Source organism: Camelus bactrianus, chromosome 22 (assembly GCF_048773025.1).
Source record: "Camelus bactrianus isolate YW-2024 breed Bactrian camel chromosome 22, ASM4877302v1, whole genome shotgun sequence".
Classification (NCBI taxonomy): domain Eukaryota; kingdom Metazoa; phylum Chordata; class Mammalia; order Artiodactyla; family Camelidae; genus Camelus; species Camelus bactrianus.
The window spans coordinates 26,652,184-26,668,526 of NC_133560.1; the positions used below are offsets into that span (position 1 = coordinate 26,652,184).

The following is a 16,343-nucleotide window of genomic DNA, read 5'->3' on the forward strand; positions in this document are numbered from 1 at the left end:
CGTTCCTGGAAAAATATGCCTTTTAGGTTTTGCTAGCCTCGGGCCAACATCTTCTCAATGAAGATGACATTCCCAGGTCTAAAAGTGACCCATAAGTGTCCTCACTGACGCACGTTCCTGCCAGCCCTGCTAGTGTCGTACGTCTGTCGAGAATTCTGTTGGAAGCATAGACTGAGATGACGGGCCCGCAGCCAGCACCTGCCACAGCTTCTGTCCTCCCTTCTCTTATTTGAACCATACTACTATCCTGATGCTGGCACAGATGGGAAGGAACCAGGAAGTATGTATGATGGAACTTTGAAAGTTGCCTGGAGTTTCTCAGTTCAGTAAGCTGCTCGTTTTACGTGGTGCCCACTCTGCGCAGCCTTCTAGCTAAAAACCCCAGTGTTTCTTTGGGACTTTTAATTTTCAAGTGTGTGGAAGTATTTTACTTTTGACATGTTACTCCTGAAAAATAATTGTCCAGGGAAGTGCCAGATGCTGGCCTGTGTCCAAAAAGTTCATCACATCTTCTCTAGGCTTGTTTGCAAAAAGAAGATCCCAGTTTCTGAAACCACAATCTAGAAGAAACTGTTTGAAACAATTTTTTTAAACATAGATCAATCGTATTTGTGCTTCGTAAAATGAATGCTCTCCTTTTATTTGGGAATTTTGATGAAAAAGAATTAAGAGTAGATGATGTTAATTTATCTAAAGTTTGGTTTGGTACATAAATACCAAAGAGGCTCTGACGGCGTTCTCTCTTGGCCTGTGTGACTTCCCCTGATAGGCCTTCAGCAAGCGGCTCCAAATCTGTGAACCTGGTTCTGATTGAGTTACCGGTTTTTCACCCCTTGGCTCTGCCTTTCTTTAGCCTTTCGATGTAACATGCCAAGCAGTGGTTTTCTGCAGTGGCTGTGCCTCCAGCCACACGTCCTGTGGCAGGGATTCCCCCTACTGCCACCTGCTTGCCAAAAAAGCTGAACGCTGGGCTTTCTCAGCCTGTGGGCAGGTGGTGCTGGGTGGGTTCCACCTTCTTTATTCCCAGAAGGTGAGTCTCCCCTGCCAAGGGCAGCTGCCTTAACCTTTGAGAATCCGCTCTTGGTGTCAGCGCTGGCAACCCAGGGGCCAGGGTCTGAACCGTGCTGCTCTAGGGAAGGGGGTGCCCCGCTGGGTCAGACAGACAGGTGACTCCAAAGACAGTTACTGGCAATAACTTACCCTGGGTTGCCTCCAGACTAGGGCCATGGACCGGCCCCTGTCGGCTTTCAGCCTTGAACGTCAGAATTAACACCTCCCAGCTGTTCTGTTTCACATCCGATTCCGCCTGGCTTGACCTCTGTGCTTTTTGCAGCCTTCGTGGGTTGGATAGCAGAGAATAAGAATAAGCAGCCGGGGGCCTCTTTCCCCGACCCCCGCGCCCCAGCCCTCCACCTGAAACCCTTCCCATCTTCCCAGGACCTCTGGCACCTCCTGGGACCTGAGGCAGCTCCTCAGGAAGCCCCTCCTGCTGTCCCTCAGCGCCCCAGGCCTGGCCCCAGCTGAAGCCACCAGTGCTTTCTGTGAATGGGCGCCGGTGACTGGCACCTGCTCATGGTAGCGGTGGGGCCTGAATCCCCGAACTCTGGCAGGGTTCGTGTGTCCACACCTTGGGGTTTGCCTGTGACTTCTAATGATTGTATTTTTCCACAACCCTTTGGTGACAAAGTTCAGTTTTCTGCTTGGTCTTTGCAACAAATAAATATATCACTACTTGTCAGTCACCGCGAGGAGCTCAGGTAGGCTGACTGATGGCTTGAGCGGCAACTCGAGAGACTGTATTTCACTTCCACCAGGAGAGAAGGCTTGTCCGTGGTTGGGGCCACCTCTTTACCATGTAACGCTCGTTTACAGTGACTTGCTCGGGGGTGGGGGGGCACTTTACCAACTGGTTCCCATGTTGTACAGTAGATGGCCAGACGTTTTGTATATTAGTGTGTTTTAAGTTATTGATTTGTTTTATATAAAATAATTTATTTTTCAGGTACCATTTTTCATTTTAACTTTGTTTTTACATGGGTTTGTTTTCAATAAAGTATGACACTGCTGTGCAAAGCCGCCGGTGAAGTGGGTCCCATTGTGTTCTTTGGAGGATGCTTATGTAATTAGCTTTCAAAAAATTTTTTTTGTTTTTTGGTTTTTTTTTTTTTATTTTCAGGGGAAAAGTCCTTCTCAGTTTTCCATTTCCCCAATTTGCCTTTTTATCCTTGTGAATAAATGTTCTTTAGTGTTTTAGGAGGAAAAAGCAAACCTAGATTTTGATAATCCAGAAGATTTCAGATTAATAAAGAAGCTTTGAAAGAAGACCATTTTTCAAAATTTTAGTGAAGTGTGAATATTTTTTGTCAATGGCTTTCTCAAAGAGAATGAAACTTTTGCACCATTTTCAGAGTTTTTATAGAGATGCCAAATTGATATATTTACATGTAATGGAAACATGAAAAAGTTTTATTAAACAATTGTTCATAGCTGTGTAGACATTTTAATTCAGTTTCCAAAGCTCTCAAAGTGTATTTTTGGAGTCTGGAGTGATAACGGTTTGGGGCATTAACGATACCAAACGACTCGATTGTCTGAATACTTAGTTCTTTTCACAGGTGACAGGTTTGTGTTAAACACTTGTATGTTAACGATGACTGGAATTCTGTGATATTTTGGTAATAAATGAAGTGGGATCGTTGCAGTGTGGTGCTGTAGGGGTGATGGTGTGTAACTCGTAAGCTGCCATCGCCGAGTAAAGCTCCAACCAGGCTGATTTAGCCTCAGGGGACCTCCTCCTTCTTCCTAAGTGAGCTCCGTGCCGGGGCCTTGACCCACGCAGGGCCACGTGCTGTGATCGGCTCCCCACAGCCTCACACGCTGCCCTCTCTTCCCGTGGGAGACCCAGAGGCCCCTCTTCTCCAGGCTCAAAGGCTCATGGGCTTCCTGTCTTGTCCCTAAGTGTTGCCTTTCCATCCCCACGCCCGAGCCTGTGGCCATCCCCAGTGTCTTCTGACACTCATCTCCTTGGGTGAGGGGAAGTGAGTTCCAACTCACTCAGAGGCGGGAGGATCAGAGTCTCAGGTTTGAATCCTGGCTCTCCCGCCCCTCCTCCTTAGTGTGCAACGTGGGCAGGCCCCTGACTACCTGAGCCTCAGTGTCCCCATTTGTGAAATGGGGTCCACAACACCCACCCCATGGGATCCTTGTGAAGAGGAAGACAGATCAAGTAGGTGTCCCACTTAACCATGGCTGCTATGAATCCAGCAAGCAGCCAGGGAGTGAGGCTGGGTTTGGCTCAGCAGAGAGAGCAGCCCCCAGGTCCCTGCACCCCTGGGCTCAACTGAAACCCATGGACATGCTTCTCCTGTAGTCTCTCCTAAAGTCACCAGGTTTTCTTTCTTGTGTGTGTCTTGTGGTCTGTGTTCTCCCTCAGAACAACTAGCCCATGTCCCTGCTAGAGGGGCAGGCAAGCACCACCTGGGGGAGGAGGGCCGAGCTCCAGCAGGAGGTGGCTCCAGGGCTGTCCCTTGGGTGCTCAGCCTTCCAGCAGGGGCTCTGGGGCCCCCAGGCAGCTCCCCAGGCACTGTCTACACCTGTGCACGGGGGAGAAGGGGTCTGGGGGTCAGCCTTGCCCCACGCATCGCAGAGCAGGGCTTCTCAGACCCAGAGTGTGCCTCCCCCTCCCCCAGGGGGCCTTGTTCAAAAGCAGATACAGCAACTTTGGGCTGAACTTGAGGGTCTGCATTTCTGACCAATTCCCAGGTGATACCAGTGCTCCAAGGGCCCACTCTGAGAAGCAGGAGGTTTAAGAGCACCATGAGTGGGGGTGTGCTTCAACAAAGCCATGCCGCCCCCCATCTCCACCTCTGGCGCCCAGGACGGCTTCTGATCCTCCCCTACCCTGGAATTGGGAGCCAAGAGGCTGAGCCCCCTGTGCCAGGTTGGGGAGCTCTTGGCACCACACTGTCTCAGCGGGGCTGTTTCCCCAGTTCCATTCAAGGCCAAGGCTCTGAGGGCCAAATGCCTGCATCCTTTTGTCTTTGGGTTTTGGGTGAGTTTGTTTGCCCTCAATACTTTCCTAGCACAATTGGAAAGGATTTCTGGGGGAGAAGAGAGAAAATCAGACACCAGTGTTGTCCTGGAGAAGCGTGGCTTCTGTTCAGTGATAGGAAGGACCGAGTTGTGATGTGAGAGTGTTTTTCACTGTGGAGTGAGGGGTGGTGGGTAGGGGCACAGTGAATCGGCGCCTTATCCTCTGCTCCTGGCCTGGAGCCTGCTCAGAGCAGGACAGTGGGTAGCGTGGGGCTAGGAGCCCTGACAAGTGGCAGCCCCAAGCTTTGGGGAGCCATCAGAAGTCCTGCAGCAAAATGAAAGCTGGCCAGGGAGCATTTCTCCCAAGTTAGCACCTTGCTTTGCCCACCTCTCGCGGGCTGGTGGCACGTTTCATCCCGCCCAGGATCCAAAAGAACAGACCGAACACCCCCATCCCATTCCCAGGTGTGCTGAGTGCTGGGTGTAGGGGGCCCTCAGAGGCGTCTGAGAAGGCGTTAGCGGAACAGGAGGGAGTTCCAAGGAGCTAGGAGGTCGTGGTGGGAAATGAGAGCTAGTCGCTAGTAGCACGCTGTCCACTTCATAGAGCATTTTTCCTGAACAGTGAGGAAGGTTTACTATTGCTCACGTACCCATTTCCAGGTGATACGCGGAAGCTTAGGCCATTGGAAAACAGACACCATTCAGTGCTGGTGACTTATTTTCACCAGTTTGATATAGAGCATCCTGGATTTAGACTGCAACTTAGTTTCGTGCCTCTGAACTGTCCCCTTTGGGGTTCAGCCGAGGATGGGAAGTTGGGGTGCGGAGGAGGCCTGACACCTTCTGCAGGCGGGACACTCGGCTTGTGTAACCACACGGGGGTGGGAAGGGGCTGGGCACGTGCCAGGGGCCTGGAACCACCCAAGCTCTCCCAGGGATCTTCCGGTCACCCCAGAGCTGGCAAGGGAGGATTCCTCTTGAGACCCTGCATCGTGAGCACGCAGCCAGCTCCTCCCCATTTGGACGTCCGGAAACGGTGTCCTCTGAGAGCCCCAGGGCTCCTCCTAAACTCCCACCAGAACTGGGGCAGAATTTGCAGGGCTTCTGGTTCATAAAGTATCAAGAATTTCAAGAAGCTTAACTCAAGCTCAGGCAGGGCCCTCGGCGTGGGGTCCCGTGTGACTGCCTCCATCTCTGTTAAGCTTTCTGGTTGTCTTTGGGTTTCTTCTAGACTATGGAATCTCAAAGCCCACCTTCCCCTTCATTCCAAGGACCTTGCTCTGTCCGATGGGTTTTCTCAAAGTTGAGGACTTGGTGGGGGGCCTGAAGAGTCCGAGCAGGCAGCATCTGGGCCTTGGGGTGTGAAGGCCTGGGTCCTGGAGGAAACCAACTCAGACAGCCCTTGGCTGGGTGTCGGAGAGAGCGACCAGGGCTCGGGGCAGGCCGCTGAGGGGCCCTCTCTGGTTGCAGGGACCCAGGGCAGAAGGTGGGGGTGGGCATAGGGCCGGCCGGTTATCAGGAGAGCCGGTTTGGTGGCCCAGGCACGCATGCCCTCTTCTGTCAAGTGAAGCCTCGTGGAGAGGCCTGGTGGGTCCATGGTGTAAACCACCCAACCCCTCGACCCACACCAAACAGCTAGCCGCTGGGGAATGCAGAGGGACAGGGCAGAGCGAGTCTTCAGAAGGTCTGTACAGGGCCTGGAGCTCCGGGACCACCAGGGCCGGCTGGGGTCCGGGGGCTCTAAAACTAAAGCCAGTTTTTACCTACCAGTGCACGTGAGCTTTCTCCTTTGCCCACATGAAATTGTCACATCCCAGGAAAACAGGAAAGCAGCGTGATGGTGATGCCTGGCTTGACAAGCGGAGTGCGTGGCAGCCCAAAACTTCACCTGGGGCCCCTCAGAGAGCTGTGCATGGGGCTTGAACAAAAATCTCAGGGCATCCCCTGAAAGCAGGCGTGCATGTGCCTGCAGGCCTCTGCCAGGAAGGAAAGGAACAGTGGGGTGTGTCTGTTCAGAAGTCAAGGAGGTGGAGAGCTCGAATGCTGAGGTTACCCCTGCAGTGAAGGGGGTCAGGTGTCCCTGATCCTTGGATGCCAAGCCCTTGCCCACGCTGTTCCCCCTGCCAGGAGAGGCCTTGCCTCTTGCATGGCTTCTCAGTGTAAACTCCCCCTCCTGGGCCATAGGGACTGGGCTGGGCTGGGATGGGGGCAGCACCACCAAAAGGCTTTCACAGGGCATCTGGCAGTGATATGTGTTCCCTGACGGAGGAGGCCCCAGGAGCCAACAGACTGGACTGCAGGGCAGCGTCTCCAGGTGAAGATAAACAGTGAATGAATAAAGGGAACCTCAGGAAGAGATGGGTCCCAGACAGAGGCATCAAAGTGCCACCCAGAGAGCAGAGATAACGCAAGGAGGATGATTGTTGATGGTGGAGGTGTCGGGCCCCTGGACCCACAGAAAGGCAGAAGCCTAAACCTGAAATATGCTTTTTCAAAAAGCTTTGCTATTTTTTTTTTTTTTTTGGTAATTTAAAAAAAATCTTAAAACATCCCACTCACTTCCTTTTGTGACTGAAGAAAAAAATTAAAATTTATCAAGTTATTTTTGAACCCTTTGGCCCCATGAAGATACAATCTGTAAATGTTTTCAGTGTAAAGAGATGATGTGTGTAAAGCTCCCCCTTCCCCCTCACATCCTCCTTTTCAGGACCTTTGAATCCACCCGCCACCTTTTGTTATATGAATTTTGCTTCAATTAAAATACAAAAATCATCTTAGGGCTTTCAGCTGCCAAAAGTTTGACGTTCGTGGTAGATCAGCTGACCCGATCGTGTGCGCTCAGCCCACATGGGGAGCCCTCCAGCACTCCAGTCTGGCCAGCTCACATGGGGCTATTGAGTCTGCTTGTGCACAGATACTAACATACGACAGACATTAACTAAAGACGTGTATTAGTTTGCTAGTGTGGCTTAAACAACAGAAATTTATCATCTCACAGTCCTAGAGGCTAGAAATCCGAGATCAAGGTGTCGGCAGGGTTGGTTCCTTCTGAGCGCTGGGAGGCGCAAGTCTGTTCCAGGCCCCTCTCTGCTTCTGTGATTGCCGGCGTTCTTTGGCTTCCTGTAGCCTGACTCCAGTTTCTGCCTCCACCTCCACGTGGCGTTCTCCCTGTGTGCGTGTCTGAGTCCAAATGAGGACACCAGTCATGTTGGATTTGGGGCCCATTGACTCCAGTATGACCTCATCTTCACTGATCTATAATGAACCTATTTCCCAATAAGGTCATGTTCTGAGGTCTTAGGGGTTAGGGATGCAGTGTATGAATTTGGGGAGACATAATTCAACCCACAACCACCTACAGTGTGCCAGTTCTGAGGGTACCAAGATGAGGCCAGGAGGACAGTCCCTGTCCTCATTGAGCACATGCCATGCCGGTCAAGGCTGAGCCACAGTAGCAGGCACAGGACAGGAGCAGAGGGCTTTAGAAACACGGGCAGCATTTTGACATTGTCGAGACATCCGAGTGCCTTCTCAGTTGACCTGTCATGTTCTCTTGCCTGGGCCCCAAGCCAACCTGGGTGCTGTCTAAGTCACTTAGCATATTCCCAGCTGTGTACCAGCCACGCACAGCCGAACCACATATTGCTTCACATCAGACTGGACATTTTAAAAGAAGCATGACCATGGTCTACCTGATCCTTCAATATCAGAGAAGAGCTGGTCTCATGGGAAAGACAGACATCACTGAATAACCACACAGGTTGACTGCTGTGAAGAATGGCAGAGGAGACAAATCTAGATGGGGGTCAAGGAACTGGGGGGATTTCATCCAACCAGGAGGGGCTAGAGTGGGGAGGAGGACTGAGAAGCCATAGGCAGGACAGGGCAGGAGGAATCCCAGGTCTGTGGGGCAGGGCTCTGTAGACACGGCTGCACCTGCCAGAAGCCTGGAGCAAAGCCAGAGGCACAAAGAGCCCTGGCGGGGCTGCGTTGTCAGCTCAAGACCCCAGGCTTGGTCCTGGCTATTCCCTCAGCCCCTCCATTCCAGAGAAGGCTCAAAGGCAGAGGGCATAGGAAGGATGGAGGGGGTCCCAGCCTTGACACCCGTCTCCCACTCCATCCATGTCTCAGAATCTGCCCTGGCCTGGTGGGACAGTGACTCCCAGCCCCCGGGACTGCTCTAGCCTTCCTGCCTTTGCCCTTTGGCAGTGCTCTCCTTGTCTTTGCATATTAACCATGTCTTATCTTCTGTATTCTGGTGCTTTGACATCTTGGGACCTTGGTAATCTGGGCGAGACTCCCAGGGCTGGCTAATTCCTAGGAAGAGTAAATTGCTTGCCAAAAAGTGCACCTTTCCCGTGCAAACCAGCCAATCCCGAGCTGATACCCCTAACTGCCTCCCTTATCAGATCTCCACACTCCAAGAGGCCATATTCCTCTGTCCTGATCACCCCAAGGCCAGCTGCCAGACACCTAGGGCCAGCCCCGACACCTAGAGCCTGCTGAAATCGCCTAAACTAGCCGATCCTAAGCCTGCCTAGACTTCCTCACCCATTTCTCCCCATGCAAACCACAGTGAAGTCTCCTGCCCATGTCCCCCCTCCCCCAACTCCTGAATCTTTCTTTTTAAAAATAATACGTGTGTTTATTAATTTTTGTATTGTGGTAAAATATACATAACATAAAATTTACTATCTTAATTATTGTTAAATGTCCAGTTCAGTGACATTCAGTGCATTCACGTTATTGTGCAACCATCCATCTCCAGAACTTTCTCATCACCCCAAACTGAAATTCTGTCCCCATTCACCACTAACTCACTATTCTCTGGAGGCCCTTGCTCGCTCGCTCAGGGAATGGTGCTGCCAACTTCACAGATTTAGAGGAGGATTCAATGCCTGCCGGACCCACATCACCTTGCCTGCGCCTGGCGGACAGGCCAAGGGTCTGGGCGGTGATCTGAGTCAGAGGCTCTGCCCTGATGGGACCAGCCAGACTCCCTTTGTTGATGCTCTAGTTGTGGCCAACTTCCTTCCCCTCTCTCTGCCAGCTTTGGGGGCCTGTCTGTACGAGATGGCTAATGATAGCATCCTTCTTGAAGTGGTGTGGGCTGGAGCTAAGTAGGATGCCGCCCCTAAGGGCCCGGCACCCCGTCTGGAACAGGGGAGGCACGCCACCAGTGCCAGCAGCTATTCTTACTCCTGGGAAGGAGAACAGGAGACGGAGGAGAGAGTCAGCCGGGTAGATGGGGGGGGGGGGGCAGGAGTGGGAAGGAGGCCAGACAGAAGGCAGACAGAAGGCAGCCAGATGGCGAAGGCCTGGGGGCAGCAGAAGCCCGGCGTGGGCGGGGGCCCTGAGCCCCAGGGAGGAGGCAGAGGAACTGCTGTGTGAATTTGCAGCGGCTGCCCTGACAAAGGACCGTAGTCTGGGCGGCTTACACAGCAGGAATGTATTTACTTATGGTTCTGGAGGCTGGAAGTCCAAGGTCAAGGTGTCAGCAAGGTAGTTTCTTCTGAGGAATCTCTTCTTGGCTCATAGGTGGCAGTCTTCTTGCTGGCCTCCCCTCTGTGTGTGTCTGTGCCCTAACTTCCTCTTATAAGGACACTGGTCAGATTCTAATGACCCTGTTTTGCCTTAATTACCACTTTAAAGTCTTGTTTCTTTTTTTTTTTTTTTTTAAGTGGAGGTGCTGGGGATTGAACCCAGGACCCTGTGCATGCCAAGTGTGTACTCTACCCCTGAGCTATACCCCACCCCACCTCTTAATTACCACTTTAAATGTCCCATCTCGAAATACAGTCACATTCTGAGGTGCTAGGGGTGAAGGCTTCAGCATATGAGTTTGGAGGGACACCACTCTGGCCCTAACAGCGAGTGAGGGGTCGCTGGGAGAAGGTGAGCAGGGACAGCCTTAGGCTGGAGACAGTAGATTCCTCTTCATAAGGAGGTGCCTGCTTCCCAGTCTAGTTTCCACGAGGCCAGAGGGACGATCTAGTTCTGCCTTTGAGGCTCCGCTGCGGGGTTAGATACATTCTCCTTCATCCAGGCTCCTTCCAGCCAAAAAGGGCCTCACCAAAGAGCGTGTGAAGTACTTGGCACACTGCCTAGCCTGCTGAGAGCTCAGTAAGTCACAGCTGTTATTGTTCTAAACAGTAAAATCTGATCGGCACTGTTAATATCAGAGAAAAATATCATTTAGGTTGAAAAGATTAAGAACCTGATGCTATGATGACCATCATGACAATAAAATCGGAGATGAGGGCAGTATTAAACCTATAGCCTTCATAAAATACAAGAATAAAAGGGGAAAAAAAGGAGAAGAAACTGACAAGAGACATAATTGCAGTGAGAATTGAGTGCCATCCTATGGTACACTGAGTGTATAAAAAAGAAATAATTGATCTGGCAGTCACACTCCTTGGTACTTCTCCAGATGAAGTGAAAACTTATATAAGCACACAAAAACCTGCACATGGATGGTTAGAGCAGTTTTATTCATGAATGCCAAAACTTGGAAGCAACCAAAACGTCCTTCAGGAGGTGAATGGATAAACCGCGATATATCCAGACAATGGGGTGTTACTCAGTACTCAAAAGAAATGACCTATCAAGCCATGAAGATGGGGGAAGAACTTCAGTGCATATGACTAAGTGGAAGGAGCCCATCTGAAAAGGCTCCATGATGTATGCTTCCAGCTCTGTGACGTTCTGGAAAAGACAAAACTAGGGAGACAGGGAATAGATCAGTCTTTCCAGGGGCCGTGGGGCCGGGACGGATGAACAGGCAGAGCACAGAGGATGTTTAGGGCAATGAAATTATTCTGTACACTCCTGTAATGGTGGAGACACGTCATTAAACATTTGTCCAAACCCACAGAGTGTGCACCACCAGGGGTGAACCCTAATGTCATCTGTGAACTGAGGGTGACTGTGGTGTGGGAGGCTGTGTGTGGCAGGGTGGGGCAGAGGGCTTACGGGAACTCCCTGTTCTTCCTTTCTCTCTCTCTCTCTTTCTTTCTTTCTCTCTCTTTCTTTTTGTTGAAGTATAGTCACTTTACAATGTTGTGTCAATTTCAAGTGTCCAGCATCATATTTCAGTCATCCATATACATGCATATATTTGTTTTCGTATTCTTTTTCATTACTCCTGGCACTTTCCACTCAATTTTGCTGTGAACCTAAAACTGCTCTGGAAAATAAAGTTTTATATTAAAAAAAAAAGAGAGACATGATCACTAATTTTTTTACATTAATGCCTAAATTCAGAATAGTAAGATGAATACATTAAAATGATGCATCTATTTGTAAAAAAAAAAAAAAAAAAAAGACACAGACACCACTTCCCCTATTAGTAATGTCCTAGATTAATGGGGGACTTTTGTTACAATGAAAGAGCCCATACTGATACATTATAAAGCTATACATTCTACATTAGCTGAAGTCCACACTTGATTCAGATTGTCTCAGATTTCCCCTAATGTCGTTTTTCTGCCCCAGGTTCTCTATGCTACAACTGTAACTAACAAAGCCTGCGTTATCCCCGAGTCCCAGTCTTGCCCTCCCCAGGCTGTGTAATCAAACCTCTATAACACTTAGAAAGAGTACAGGTGGGGGGCAGTCTCTAAAGTGGCCCCATGACTCCCACCTCCTAGGTTCATGCTCTTGCCTGATCCTCTCCCCTTGAGTGTGGGCAGGACCTGGTGAGACCTTCTAATGAACAAATGGGATGGGATGTCACAACCAAGATTAGGCAACAAAAGACTGAGGCTTGTCTTGCCGGTGGGCCTCTCTCACCCCCTCGGACAGAGGCCGGCTGCCATATTGGAAGCTGCTGTCGCCCCCACAGCAAACAACCCAAGAGGGCCACCACCAGTCATCAGTGGGAAGCAGAGGCCCTTCACCCACAGCCGTCAAGGGACTGAATCCTGCCAACAGCCGCGTGAGTGATCTTGGAGCAGAACCTTCCCCGAGGTGGGCCTAGATTGTGGCCCCACCAGACACCCTGGCTGTAAACTTGTAAGACACCCTGAACCAGAGGAACAGCTGGGTCGCACCCGGACTCCTGCCTGACCCGCAGAGAGTGTGAGAGCATGCATATTCATTGTTTTAAGCCATTATGTCTTCTGGATGCTTCTTATAAAAGTGCCCCAGGACCTTTAAAAAAGAGGCCCTGGAGAGATCCCCTTGCCCCTTCCACTGCGCGAGGACACACAACCTTATTGGGGTACAGTTGATCTACAAAACCTGCCCAGATTTCATGTATACAAGTTGATGCGTGCGGACACACCTGTGACCCCATCGCCACAATCAAGGTAATGAACATGTCCATCATCTCCAGAGTTTTCTGCATATCTCTCTGCATACCTCTCTTTGAAGGGGCAGAACACTTAACATGAGATCTACCCTCTTAACAAATGTTTTTAGGGCACAGTACAGGACGGCAAACTGCAGGCACTGGGCTAGCTGTAGGGCAGAGCTCTGGAACGGACTCATCCCACTCATCGCCGCATCCTCCCACCCCTGTACCCCTGGTCCCTGGCAACCACCGCTCTGCTCTCTGTTAAGCCGCCACATTTTGGGTACTCTGCTACAGAGTGGTATATAATAACACCAAGAGTCTTCCTGTGATAATCTTAGCCCTGAACCTCCGCCTTCCCGCCGGATGCCAGAAACCCATGGCCAAGAACCGGCTCTCCAGATGCTTCTCCAGAGGGTGGCTCCCTGATTGCCTTGGTCCTTGTCACTCCTGGCTTTGCCATCTGCCACACCCAGCCCACTGCAAAGCACACTCACCATATGGTGGCGGTGGGAAGGTTCCCTGCACTCTGCCATGCCCCAGCGCTGGGCAGGCCGGGGCACACGGAGTCAGTCATCTGGAGCAGCTAATGCAAAATACCACCTCCTAGGGGCTTACACAGCGGACGTTTATTTCTCACAGTTCTGGAAGCTGGGAAGTCTGAGATCAAGGTGCCGGCAGATCTGGTCCCTGGTGAGGGCTGTCTTCCTGGCATGGGGGGAGAGAAAAAGAGACAGAGAGAGAGGATCTTAACTAGTTTTCAAGTGTAGAGTATGGTCAACTATATACCCATTGTAAAAATACGTCACTCACTTGTCACCCTTACACAAGGGGCCGGGCTAATCTTCTCTGTCTTGTTTCAGTGTTAATATATGTGCTGTCACAGCAAGAACCCAGCCAGACTTCTTGCCTTTAGGCTAGAAAATGTTAGCTGGGTTGATGTTGCTGACCCTAGCCCCATTCCCACCCCAGCCACCCAGGAAAAGCCCATCCTCCGCCTGGAAACCTGTGCTATATACATAAGGCCTTCCATGTTCAAGAGATTTCATGTAAGATTCTCCAGTGGCTCTTTCTTTCATTCCTTTTGTCGATACACATGTTCATTGAGCACCTACTGTGTGCCAGGCACTGAACTAAGCAACCTGGTCCCCAGGGGGCTCACAGATTGACAAGAGTGGTGGAGACTCAGAATTCCTTGTGTGGGGCTCTCTGAAGAGCATCTGCCCACCTGCACGCCCCCCTGCCTGGCCCTTCCCCACGGGGGACCAGGGTGGTGAATGCAGAGCAGGCTCTCTCCCTGCTCGTCACAGGCTGGACCGATGCCCTGACCGACACCCTCCTGGGCCAGCACAGGACTTCCCAGTCACGCTCTCTCCCCTCCCTGTCCCTCCCGGAACAGACCCAGAGCACGGGGGTTGGGGGGCCTCTCTCTTCCTCTCCCCGGCTCTTCAACATTCTCTTCCCTCCAGCTCAGAAGGCCCAGCAGCTCAGCATGTAAATATACCCTCCCTCCCTCCCCTTAAGAACAATCAAACCCTTAGCCTAGCCAGCAAACTCAGCATCACCTTCAAACTAAGCATCACACGCTTATGTTATGGGCTTCCCAGCAAGAAGGAGACATTTCCATCGGAACGTTCTGGACAAAACTGCAGCCTAATCTTGCCAAATCAATTGGTCAGTTCAGAATGGGGTATGTTTTTCCAAGACAACAGGCCTCCAAAATCATCAAAGTCATGAAAGACTCCCCATCCTGCCCCACCAAAAAATCAGGGGGGATGCTGCTGGATGAAAGAGACGACAACCAAATGCAATAAGTGAAACCTGACTGAACGCTAGATTTGGAAAAAGAGCTATCAAACCGGGGAAAGAAGGATACTTTCATCGATTGAATTTTCATTAGTTTATCAATGAGAAGGAATGTCTTGTGACGATGGCACTGTGTCCTACAGGCTGAAGTATTGAAGGGGAAGTGTCCTGATGCCTGCAACTCTTCCAAATGCTTTAGCAAGACAAATTTGTTTGTATCTCTCTCTCTCTCTCTCTTCTCTCTCTATCTATACTAGAAAGAATGCTAAAGCAAATGTGGCAAAATGAATCTAGTGAAAGGGTATGTAAGTGTTCTTTCTTTATTTTTGGGGGGGAGGGAGGTAAATAGGTTTATTGCTTTATTTATTTTTAGAGGAGGTACTGGTGATTGAACCCAGGGCTAGTGTGCATGCTAGCCATACCCTCCTCCTCCCTTCATTATACTATTCTTGACATTTTCTTATGGCTTAGAAATTTTTCAAAATAAAAAGGTGGGAAAAACAAACAAAATACCCTCAACTCTACCACATATGTCCCTCCAGCTGTCATCCCTGCACCTTCTAAGCACCATGAAGCTTCCTCAGAGGCGTCACGTTCACTCTCTCTATGTGCTGGTTAAATAACTGACCCTCTGAACAAACCAGAAAGCTCCTGATCTGTAGTGTTTGTCAATTCCTATGCTGTAAATATTTCCACCATGGCCAATTTCAGGCTATGAATGTGGTGTCCTTAAACACAGAATTCGTGGGGGGAGGATATAGCTCAGTGGGGCACGTGCTTAGCATGCACGAGGTCCTGAGTTCAATCCCCAATACCTCTATTAAAAAAAACCAATAACAAAACAAAACCCTAGGAGAAGGGATACCTCCATTAAAAAACAACCCCCCCCCCAAATTGTAAAAGATGCAGTGGCACACATAACATGGTATTTCCAGCGTACAGATGTGATTGGTAGCATCAACAGAACATAGATGAGTTTTGAGTACTACCTTTGTTTCAGTATAATCCAATCGATTGTAAGTTTATACAATTAGTTTTAAAACAATGGCTGTTTTTAATAACTGCCTCCAAAATTCCTGAAAATTTGACAGTTGGCTCTTGCCAGGCATTATGAGCTGGCTCCAGCACTCCTCTGGATGAAAAAAAAAAATCTCAGCCCGCTGAAACCTGGCTTCCACAGCCACCATTCAACCAAAACCCTCGTCACACCAAGGACCTCCACGTTGCAAAACGCAAAGGATGATGGATACAGTTCTGACCCGCTGCCTTGCCTGAGTTCTCTGTGGCACTCAGCACTGCTTACTCCACCAGCCTTCTCCAAGGCCCTCCAGGTCCTCTTCCTACCTGTTGACCAGTCCTACCCAGTCTCCTCCATTTGACCTATGGGCCTTTGATGTACCCACCTGACATACTCTCCCTGGGTGCCCTTGTTCAACTCCATGGTTTCAACTACAACTAAGAAGCCAGCCCTTCTTCTCAGCAACAAACCTGTATAACCCAGCTATTTAACTTAGTTTGCTCCTCTTGGAGTAAAAGACATTTCAAACAAAGCCAGAGTGGAATCCCTCATCCCTTATTCTCACCTGGAGAGGGAGCTCCTGAGGGACAGGGAACGCAGATCAAACCTACCCTGAAGTCATGGAATGTTTGTTGCCTCCCTTTCAAGTTGCATAGACCAGACCACAGTTTAGCAAGGCAAAAGGTTTCAATAGGGCAAAGCACTAACCCACGACGGTACTAGCCCACCACCCCTCCCCAGTCTCAGACTGCATGTCAAGGTACCGCCACTTGAGGGGCGAAATTCTCTAGATGGAAAATAACTTCTGGGTGCCAACAGGACAGAGGCCTGAGCTTCTTCAGGGCAAGGTGTGTCAATTCACACTGAATCGATGGAGTGAGACCACACCCAGCTTGGTCTCAGCTTCCCGTTCCTTTTCTGGACCAAAACCAACAGACGCCTTCCCAAACTGCTGTAACTGTAGGCTCATTCGCTCTTGATCTTGAAGCAACTCATTTGCCCGTCTGTTGGTCACTGTCAGTCGTCAGTGAGAGCCCAAGTCAGTCACTATAGGGCTCGTCCACCGGCCAGTCAGAATGCAACTGAATCGGTCCTGTGGTGGGTGGCTCTGCCCACCTATTCCTCCGGCCACGCGAACCCAGCATGGTCTGTCGGGGATTCGCAGCTCGTGACAGAATCCTTGCCCTCAGG

At 50.4% G+C, this 16,343-nt stretch overlaps 1 pseudogene; it reads right to left on the reverse strand.

Moving 5' to 3' along the window:
• Window positions 1-13,124: 13,124 nt before the first annotated feature.
• On the reverse strand, window positions 13,125-13,221 carry LOC123611818 (U6 spliceosomal RNA; annotated as a pseudogene).
• Between the last annotated feature and the right edge of the window lie 3,122 nt (window positions 13,222-16,343).